This window comes from Aethina tumida, chromosome 1 (assembly GCF_024364675.1).
Source record: "Aethina tumida isolate Nest 87 chromosome 1, icAetTumi1.1, whole genome shotgun sequence".
In the NCBI taxonomy this organism is placed as follows: Eukaryota; Metazoa; Arthropoda; class Insecta; order Coleoptera; family Nitidulidae; genus Aethina; species Aethina tumida.
Window position 1 is genome coordinate 385,965 of NC_065435.1, and position 12,213 is coordinate 398,177.

Below are 12,213 nucleotides of genomic sequence, written 5' to 3' on the forward strand. Positions count from 1 at the left end.
AAGTACAACAACGCCAAAAGCGGTCAATCAAATGATAAAAACATGAGTTATATTGCCATTAAACTGATAAATCCATTTGCACTGTCCGGACTTGTAGACACGTATTTTGGTCTAGGATATGAAAACTATTGTTAGTTCAGTCCATTCGATTTATACGTAAACAACGTAGACAAAGTTAAATATCAGATTTTCACGTTTTCCATATTAGTTTCCACCTTTTCTGTATGTAGGTTACAGACCGCCTGTTGTTGGTACGTACATCCCCTAACAACTAGGGGTCACTGAGATGCATATTCAGTTGCGAGGCGAAACCAATGTGCTCTACGACTATCGTGACGAACTAAGAGTTATGGTCTACGAGGTGGGTCATCTAAAACGTACGTAAGAAAGGGAAAGAACTTTTTGAGAAAATCCAAAAACACGTCAAGTTTGTTTGTTAAGGGATAACCTTATTAAAAAAAGCTCATTCCAGCTCTAACAGATGTGATAGAGAACAACCCCCTATACAATAAATACGAACTGATTTTCCAACAAGACCTAAGTTCTACGCATTATTCTCAAAATGTGTGCAATTATTTAAATGATAGGTTTCGAGAACGCTGGGGTGCAATTGAATGATCCCCTCCTTTATCCGACTTATATCCTTTAGATTATTTTGGTGGGGGAACATAAAAATAAAGTTTATAGCACTGTACCACTGTATGCACATTGGCAGAAAAGAGTTTGAGCATTTACTTGACTAATACAGTAAATTTTTAAGTAAAAAAATTTGTCTATCAAATACATAAAAAGTAAAATAATTTTGAAATACTGACCATCTAAAGCTACCAATATTCAAATAATGTTATTGGTCAAAATAAACCATTGAAAATATTTTTAAATTTATTTAATCAAGAAAAATTCAAATTCAAATTATTCACTTCGGTCTACTACGAATATTGAGTTTTATGAATGAATATTACTGTAATAGTATAATTAATATAGTATTTTTAGTATAATATTCTACTATTTTTGAAAAATAATAATTTGTGCTGTTTTTGACAGAGATAATATAATTAAAAATATAAATTCTTAAAGAGAACATGATTTTTAATTATCGTTAAATTTTCTATAAACAATTAATTCATGCCTAAAAAATACCCTTTAATTTTTGGGCTAAAAACCAAATGTTGTAGTGGTTCGTGTTTGAATTTAAGTTCCTGCTGTCTTTTGACGTAAACTTTGTTCAATTCGGCAAATATTCAAGAGTCGCCGGGGTGACCATTCGAATAAATATTGTATTAAAAACCAATGAAGATAGTTATTGTTAGATATATTTAAATATGTATTATTATATTAAGTATATGATTGATATTGTTATTTATTGTTTAGGCATTCGAGTTAATTAATGTACTATTATTTTTGTCCGTCACTGTTTCAACCATTTTTGTGCAAGACTGTAATAATATTGTAAAAAAGTTTAGGCAAATGGACGACGCTTCACTCTCTTCCGTTCAAGCGTTCGAACCGTTAAGACGTGCGATTGCGAAATCCAAATCTAGGTAGGAATTATTATATATTTCTTGTTAATTAATAATCTTCGATTTGATTCAATTCAATGAGTATACATACTTTCTTAGTTTTAAATCTTTCGAATCACTGTCGATGTAACGTGTAAACTGTTTCCACCATTTTCGAAATTTCTAATCATTTTATAGTTATTCTTGTTTATTTAGAAACAATATGATCTCGTAAAATAGTTTTTCTCCTGTATAGATTTCTGAAGACCTAAGTGAGAACAGTGTTTTCGGACATATAATATCTTGTTATTTTGTTAAGATATCGTTGCATAATTTTGTTTCATTATTTTAAAGTTATTATGTGAAAACTGCTATTCAGAATTATATCGTTTCTTATGTTTTAACGTACGTTGAACTTTGATGTTTTTTTTTATTGAAGAATGTGTACGGTGTGTATATCTTTTTGATATTGTTCATGAGACGTTGTGGCGATAACTCTTTTGGGGATTGTTATTATATTTATGCTTATTATATGTGAGTGTGGTGGTCGATGTCTGATGAAAAGACGTTCCTTTTGATGATCTTCCAAAATGGGGACCAAGAGGAAATTGGCTTCAGTATTCGATAGAGTGTCTACATGACGATGAACAATAACTAAATTCATTTAATTTCATTAGTTAGGTTAGTTATACAAATAATTATTACAAGACACATTACATTGATATATTTATTTTCATTGTAAAGTCAAGTGTATAATATGGATATTTGAACAAACATGGATATTGATAAATACCAAAAATGTCAATAAATCCTATTTGTACATTTATTTGTCTTTATTATTTATGGATCTCCTTGATTATTCAGTTCTACGCATTCAGAATGGGGTTACTACATTAATTACTATAATTATATTTTATCACACACAACAAGGTTTTCTATTCATTCTAAACTGAATTCAGTAAACGTATAAGTCAAATTAGATCGATTTTTGAATTTTTCATCGAACGTTAATACTAATACTAATACTAATACTAATACTAATACTAATACTAATACTAATACTAATAATCATTAATAATTATTGTCGATTACAGGTTAATCTCACAAAACATTCTCCTGAGATGGCTTATTGTTAGTATGTCATTTTCAATTGAACGAGGTCCAAGTGCAGTCACTGTACTGCGCTTTCTAAAGAGACTTGGGCAACTTTTTACAAATAAAATACTTACATGTACTTCCGTATATATTTCCATACTCATAATCAATCAGAATCAATCAATCCCATTGCTCCGGAATATTTACTTATTCAATTCGGATGAATAAGAAAGATCAAAGACAAAGAAAAGTAATTGAATGATATTGTATAATAATTTGATGAGATCAGATATTGCCATTAACCCTTCCTGAAATATGATTTCGTTTGTAATTCAATATGAAGTTTAATTAAGTAGTAATTAAAAAGAATAGTCTAAAACTAAAAATACGTATATATATATATATATATATATATATATATATATATATATATATATATATATATATATATATGTACGTATATAGTAGATATTTATTTGAGACTTATGAAAAGAGGAGTTTGAGGTGAACGTCAATAATTATCAATTGCCCGTTTTAGGATAAATACGGTGGTATCAATACACACGTGTAAACATACACGTTTGAATTGTTAAAATAAATCGTAAATAATCAAATAAATAGGTGTGTGTAAATGAAATTGATCAAAACCAGAATAGATACGACACCGATAGATTGGCAAGTTAATATTGATGTCGTTCTATAACGTACGTATAACAATATATTGGCAATATTCACAATACGTTGATTTTGGAGAAAATCGTACCATTGACGAACACCCATATATAGCAATATTTTATAAGAAATAGTATGCGATATATGATTTGTACGTGCATATGGATTTCACACCTCACGGCCTGTTGTATAGATGTATCGTTTCTCTGGAAATGGCATGGAATAAAATAAAAAAATATATTTTATTTTCGCAACTTTTAAATGCAATATGCCTTATACGTATTTCTACGAACGGAACGTTCTCTTTTGCGAAAATATGTGCATTTCAACATTTTTCATTGCATCCAAATATTTTCTTCTTTACTACTTACCATACTTATTTTATATAATTCATCTTTGTAGATAAATACAATAATGCATTTTTATTTTAACCGCTTTTCATATGTGAAAAAAATAAAAATTAACTTCTTACTGAAGATCTTTGCAGCAGATTGATGTTATTGATTAATAAATAATAAATGTTTCACATTTTTGTTGAAAAATAAATACATAAATGAATATAAATTTCGATATTTATAAAATATTCTAAAAGCTATTTCAGTTTGTATCTTGAAAAAAACGCTGTTTAAAAATAATTTAGTGTTTGAAGATAAAATGACAATATAATTAATAAGATTTTCTCATTTTTTACACCATAAAAATGTTATAATAGACCTCTCTGCTGCCTTAGACATGTTTTTTTATAAAAGATGTTTGTTATAATTTTTATGTAGCATGGATTTAATTTTGAAATTAATTTCTATTAGATACTGAAATGTATGAGTGGATTCAAATGTTCTAGGCACCTGTAGAGGGATAAAAAGATGATAATATAATCTGTTTTGAGATTACATGCAATAAAAAATTTTCTTAAAATAAAGAGGAGTTATTTAAATGTTGTATGTATATTTTAGAAGCTCCAAGCTACATCATTTTATAATAGATCCTGTGAACATTATTTTGATATAGTGCCGCATTGAAAATTTAAAGTGATAAACAAGAAAAATGGTGTAGTGATTGTCCTGTGGATTTTAGTGTATACGATAAATAGCAGATATATTATTTTCGAATTCCCTCGATAACATCGCAACATTGTATTGATATAATTCGCAAGTTAGAACAACATAACTGATTGTGAGTGTCTACCTAATATAAATCTATGCAAAGTTATGCCAAATGGCATTCAAATTCAGGTTTATTGAAACGCTAAATTATTACTGTGTCGTGGCTTTATAACAGCTCTTCTCAAACATACCTGTCCTATTATTCTACTAAATTACACACGCCACTTGTCCTTTTTATGCTGCGGATTTTGTGATTTTATGATTTTATGATTTTATGATTTTAGACCGAACGATTCGGCTCAAACTAATTAAATATTTGTGCTTTTTATTGTATTACAGATATAATTTGTCTTCATTCAGTTAGACATAGACACACATAGACGTGTACTTAAAATTAATCAATTAGGAATGCGCCACATCTATTTTCTGTTAATTTTGGGGACCGGCTAAACTTATGCGCGGCACGATCATTTCGCAACCCCGGAGACATTTTTTTCTTTCGTTGGCGACATAAAAGTTGGTGGAAAATGCTTGGGGAGTTAAAATTAACAATTAAGAAATTAAATTACGGTTAATGTACGGTAAATAAAATTATCAATTACGTCAATTTTGTATTCGACTCGTAGATGCTCTGAAAATATGCCCCCGGCGCGCCGTGTGGAGAAGCAACGCGACCCATCGCCGTTTCGTCGCGCCCTCCGCACCATCAGCGTCAACGTCGGCGTCAGCGTCAGCGTCAGCGTCAGCGTCAACATCAGCGTCAACATCAAACTTACCGTTAACGTCATCGTTAGCGGTTTTTCTATTAGGCTCGTAACTTATACCAATTAATTCCTTATTAAACGATCACATACTGATAATAACAGTAATAATAATAATAATAATAATAATAATAATAATAATAATAAACAATGAGAATGAATGAATGAATGAATGAATGAATGAATGAATGAATGAACGAATATTCTATATTATTCGAATCAGTTGAAAAATAGTGTGTAAATTGTGCCGTGCTATATTTGTAACACGTTAAACGTGTGAAAATTCTCGTGAAAATTTCATGAAAGGGACACATGTTTAAGTTGTCCGCCACTGGCATTCTAGAACAATTTGTATGTGAGACACGATTATTTTGGGTCATAGGGATAAAAAGAGAAAGGATTGGATAAAATGTTTTTTCTATTTCTCGTATACTATGCAGTTTTTTATTGGTCATTCGGACAAGTACTTTGCATTTTCAGGATACATATATGAGCTTAAAATCTCGTGGGATTATTGTGTTAGATTTGACCATGTTATTTGACGTTCACGTTTTACTTACTAAACGCTCCATCCTCATCATGTTTTTATTTTAAAAAAACATTACATACATATGTATGCACGTAGTACATACTGTGTACGTACAGGAACTATGGCCATTTGGACGTTTGCCATGCAAATTTTTATATTATACATGTTATGGAAGTAATGGATAATATCAAAATAAAATGGACATCGCAAAAGTGATCGCGGTTCGTGTATCACAAATATTATCCAAAATGAAAATGTGAAGATTTAATTCTGGATAAGATATGATGACAATTTCTATGTCTCCGATTAAATTAAACATACTTTTTTTCAGAGGTGTATGTTAGTTACAGCTGTAACAGCTGTAGCAATGATATGGGACTCTTGCTTCCATGTGTTGAAGAAAAGATACTTTTAATAAATGTGCTTCAGTATGAAAACGATTCCAAACAGAAATCCAAAATTGTGACGGATTGATGGCTCGCCCGAATCTCCATATATTAACACCGTAGAAACGCTATAGAAAACATGGGGCTCACGTTTATAATCAAATTCGACATAAACATTTTACAAATTTATATCTACTCATCACAGCAATTCAAGAAGCTTGAAATGGACCAAAATTGTACTCTAAAAAAGGAAATTATACAAAGTTTTAATATTAAATTAAATAACACAGATCTAATCATTAAAAGTCCCGTTCTGTTGCTATATTTATGTCCAGTAATTTAGAGAAATGTTTGTACATTTTGTAAAATAAAAATAGAATAATTTATATAATACTTTCCAAAATAAAAACAGTAAATTATTATTATATTAATTAAAGAGTTATGGTTAAAATAATTAATATTTTATTAAGTTGCTATTATAATGAAAACCACTGTATTCGAGGTATCCCTGAAATGTTTAATGAATTCTACCATAAAATTGCCTTAAAATGGTAACTTTATAATTATTCTTTGACATTTATATATCTGGAGTAGACCATTGATTTAAGAATACCACATAAAATATATTGAAAATAAATTAAAAACTCCGTGACTCCTGTATACATATACATATACACATACACATACACATACACATATACCTATACCTATATGTGTATGTGCGTATGTAATTCACGTAATTAACTTTTAATATGAGAAATTATACAAAAGACTTTAGATGTGTGTAAAAACACGTTTGGTGCTAAATAAAAATGAAAACAATTAATTGACGCAGAAGGGAAATTTATTTCAGTGGAGGCTTATGGCTTGTACCTTTTATGATTTGAATATTTGATGCGGCCACACACATCGTTTTTTTTTTCCAACTGAGTCTGACTGTATTCCGTGATTGCCGCAAACTCTGTTTAATTGGATACAGTTTTTAACGACTTGCAGAACTGCTGTCTAATTGTTGTCAAAATAACACAACTATAACAGTAACACTTTCACCTGCAACTTAAAATTACAATTAAATTTAATGAAAAGGATTTTTCTGTTTGAAATATATTAGATTCCCATTAACCCCATTTTTGAATACGCTGCGCATCTTTTGAAGTGGATGATTTCAATTTCCTAGATAAGATACATTCAAAAATGTTTTCAACTTGTTTTATTTTGACCACTAATATCCTTCAAAATGGGTGTAGAAAATTATTGACATTGACCTCAAACTTATATGTAATATTTTTATGTTAATTATTGATTAGTTAGAAGAGTATTCTAAAACACCACCTTTTTAATTACTACTTAATTAAACTTTACATGGAATTACAAATGAAATTATATTTCAAGAAAGGTTATTGGCAATATCTGATCTTATCAAATTATTATACAATATCATTCAATTACTTTTCTTTGTCTTTGATCCTTTTTATTCATCCGAATTGAATAAGTAAATATCCAGGAGCAACGGGAACGGGTCTGATTGATTATGAGTATGGAAAGATATACGGAAGTACATGTAAGTATTTTATTTGTACAAGTTGCCCAAGTCTCTTTAGAAAGCGCAGTACAGTGACTGCACTTAGACCTCGTTCAGTTGAAAATAACATACTAACAATAAGCCATCTCAGGAGAATGTTTTAAGAGAGATTAACTTGTAATCGACAATCGAATCGAATTATTGATGATTATTTTAATGAGTAACGTCATACGAATTCGTATCTCCAGATACATTATTTCAGATTGCATACAAGCAAAATTCAATTCATTATCAATATTACAACAGCAAAGTACAAAATATATTAAAGTGTATACAATGTGTCCCATCTATAAGGTACCGTGAGACATTACACGGAAAAAAACTTCTTGACAAAATCCAAAAACACGTCTTGTTTGTGTGTCAGAGCACAAAAAGTTTAGCAAAAGCTTCAACTCCTTAAGTGAGGAAGTCATCCTTTAAATTTTTTCAAATAGGAATGAGGGTCAATCAAACACTTCAATCAAAAGTTTTTGATCCCCTATACATTGCTCCTTAGTTATTAAAAATACGTTTAGAAAATTTGACCGCTGAAATATTAAATTATTAGTATCAACGATGAACATTTCAAAAATCGATTTAATTTGAAAAATTTACTGAATTCACTGATACAACGGGTTAAATTAGAGTGATTTTTTTATGTTTCAACTATTCGTACATTTCAGTATCTGGGTGTACATTAAACAAACAAATATTGAATATTAAAATATCTGTGGCCGAATTAAAAATTACATTTATAAAATTACGACTTATAAATAACAAAAGCTAAATTATACCAAAAACTTTATTAAAAAAACAAAAAACACCAAATCAATAGAATTTTGAAATTGAAAGTACATTAATAAATTAAAAGATGCTAAACAAAAACAAACAAATTCCTTATAGTTAAGCTTTTAAATATTTATTTAAGGGACGCTTTGATTTTTAAGGACTTTTTTAGTTATATTTGTTTTATTAATTTCGCAAGGAATTTGGTAATAGTAGTTTTATTATGTTGTATATAAGATTACATTGTTTATTAAAACTTACTTTTGATAATAAATTTGTTGTATTATATAATGCCATTTGTATTCTGATTTTTGAAATAATTCAAATTACGCACTTCAAAAGACCCTCAGTGTATCAATACTTATGTACAATAATATAAAAATGTTTTAAAAGTTGTTTCTGTTAGGAATAATTTGAACATTTTCAAACTTTTAATATTATTTATAAATTTAGAAGCACTTTTTGAAAATAATTTGATAATTATGATTATAAGATTAGATGTTTTTAATATTCAGAGCTTCCCTTAAATAAATCCGTAGAAGCTTAATTATAACGGATTTCTTTGTTATTTTTAGCATCCACTAATTTATTAATGTGATTTACAATTACAATAAAATTAAATTTTTACCCAAATGTACTAGATTCATATTAAAACCCTTTTTAATTATTTAACAATATAAAAATGTTTGAAAAGATTTTTCTAATTGGAATTTTTTAAATATTTGTAAATTTATATTATTTAAAAATTTTGAAACACTTTTTAAGACTAAATTGGAAATATAATATATTAAATAAACTGGCTTAAAATTAAAGCTTAATAAAACGCAGTTGATAATTTTTTAATGAAATATTTTATGTATAAATTTCCTATCGAGCTTTGTTTTTAAACATTTAACAATTACGTAGAGCGATAATTATATTATTTCTCCAACTTCGTGTCAGATGTGTTCCGTAATTGTTTTGTTTAAGACTAAAGTGAAACCGGTTCCATCAATTGATTTAGGTGTGATTAAATCAGTAGTGAAATTAGAGTCAATTACAAGAGGGGTGAAAATGTTAAACCGCTTGGAAAATGAAAAAATGCGCCTGGAATAAAAATAACCGGTATTTAGTATATAGTTCCACTTGCGAATGGCAATGCCAATGCCAATGCCAATGCCAATGGTAATGACACCTTCTGCGACTTTTATTGAACTGAAACGCTAATCACGTTATCATCTTATCTCTCTGCACGTTCCTCCCTTTTTCTCGAAAAATGACTGAGTACCTACGCATGTACAAATTTACAATTATTTAAATAATTATTGTGTCCTGTAGTGTTTTGCAACTGGTCGAAATTCCCAGTTAGCTTTGGTTGTATTGTTTGTTAAAAATTTCATTTTGAGACACAACGATATTAATTTTTCATTCTTCAATTCCATATCTAAGTAGACAAAAATAAAATAAATAAAATAAAAACATATTTTCTTTCTAATGAGGAAAAAGCTCGGTCTATCGTTGGTTTTCAGCGGTGTTATGTAGATGTATCATTTTTCTGGAGTTGGCATGGGCTAAAATAAAATTATATATATTTATACCTTTTTAGTTTTGCTTATTTCTGGGAACGGACCCTTCTCTTGTGTAATATGAGCATTTAAACATTTTTCATCTGCATCTAAATATTTTCTTATTTATTATTTACATATTTTAAAATTCACAATTTGTTGTTAACCACAACAGTTAATTTAGTTTTAATCGTCTTAATTAATTAATGTAACATTTAATTATATATCCACGTATGACAAACATTTAACATTAGTCATCCAGAGTGTTGATATTCTTTTCAGTTTTCACATGCAGATTATTAAAAAAAGCTTAACGATCTTGTTAGAAGTTAAGACAGTTATCAGTTTATAATTAAACAAGATTTAAATAAGTATTGATTATTATTTTTGATTCAAATTTAGAAAGATAATTTTGCAATTCGTGTATTATCTTGAAAAAATGTTGTTTGTTTAGAAAAATGGATTGAATACAATTTTTTTCGTATATAAAAAATTCTTCAAATATAAGAAAATTTAAAATATTAATATTTAAGAATATTTTAGAAGTATGAATAATTTTATTTGAAATGTTTTTGGAAAATAATTTAGAATTTATAATACAAAATAATAATATTAAAAAAAATCCGATTTGGTGTTATTAATATTCAAAACAGTCCTTAAATGAATCCGTAAAAGCTTAATTATTTATCATGGATTTGTTCCAATTACAATTTTAAAAACTATGTTCATAATAGCTCAGAAGGAATTATTTCGTTACAAAAATATGATTTTTAATTTAGTCACCGGCTTACTAATCCATATCCAAGATTTGTTTGTGACATTTACTATGTACCTATTTTTAAGGGTGTATTCCTTTTTATAATAAAAAAAATAACAATAAGGCTCCCTCATTTTTATGCTATAAAAATGTAAAAACAGACCTTTTTATATAACATTTTTGTTTAATTTTTATGTAATATTTAATTTTTTAAATTATTTCCATAATATACCTAAATGTATGGGTAGAATCAGATGTTCTGGGCACCTTTGGAGGGATAAGAGGATGATAATGTAATCTGTTTTGAGATTACATGTAATATAAAAGTTTCGTAAAATAGAAAGGAGTTATTTAAAAGTAGGATATTTTAGTAGCTCTAAGCTACATCATTTTATAATAGATCCCGTGAACATTATTTTGATAGAGTGCCGCATTGAAAATTTAAAGTGATAAACTTCAAAAATCGCCTAGTAATTGTCCTGTGAATTTTCCTGTATATGATAAATAGAAGATGTATTCGACTTTTGTATTCGATAACAGCAATATTGTATTAATATAATTCGTAAGTTAGAACAACAAACTGATTGTGTTAGTCTTCCTAACATACCGAAAAGCTTTGTTTTCACGAGTAAGACACGTTGCTTTTAAATTGTCCAATTTATTGTTTAATACATATAAATTAAATACGTCTACGTAAATAGGTCTAAATAGGTTTGTTGGGAACATACACTCTGTATTTTTATTAACCAAAACAGCTTATTAAAGATCACGTCACAATGATACAGAGCCTCCAAGAAATATGGGCCTTAACATACAGCAATGTAAAATTTCGTTCCAATCAGTACTGAAACAAATAAATAGTGGTTTATACTTTTATATATACTTCCCTATTGATGTGAGTTTGAATCATTTTTTTCTAAATCTTTTCCAGTGACCAATAAACAAGTATCCTTCAATCTTACTCACATGTGTACATTTATAATGCATTTCATAAGTAGTACATTAAGAGTGATGTGAAATAGTAAAATTTAGTGTTAGAGGTATGTTGTGATTATTAGAGAATTGTATTGCACGTGATTCATTAGAATTGAAAATATATGAGCAAAAATAATAGCATCTAATTTTGTGATGTTTAAAAATGATAAATGAAATAAAAAATAAGAGTTTGTGAAAAGATGTTAAAATTTTTGTCATTTTTAAAAAACTGAATTTGGTGGAACAGTAGTTAATGTTAAAAAAGTTTTAATGCAAATAGTAGTAATTCTTGTTTTTTCAATTTGTTTATTTTTGTATAAACATTATAAAAAAATGTTTGATTTTATTTATAGAGGAAATTTTCATTTATTTTTCGTACAATACACTTATTTGTGTTTAATAAGTTTTTCTCAACAAAATTTTGTTTTTATGTAACACTAGATTACAGGCAAAATGTCTGAGCTCTCTTTTACACATTTTTGGGTAACGTGGGTACGCTAAATATGAAAAATATACAATTTTTCTTTCCATTTAACGGTATATGT

At 28.1% G+C, this 12,213-nt stretch overlaps 1 protein-coding gene across 1 annotated transcript in view; it reads left to right on the forward strand.

Moving 5' to 3' along the window:
* The first annotated feature begins 1,477 nt into the window (after positions 1-1,477).
* The window catches only part of LOC109594689 (hemicentin-2-like), a 255,767-nt gene continuing 245,031 nt past the window's right edge, over positions 1,478-12,213 (forward strand). The window contains exon 1 of the mRNA XM_049966457.1: positions 1,478-1,541. The gene's annotated coding sequence lies outside the window, so the exon portion shown is untranslated. The remainder of the gene's footprint in view (positions 1,542-12,213) is intronic.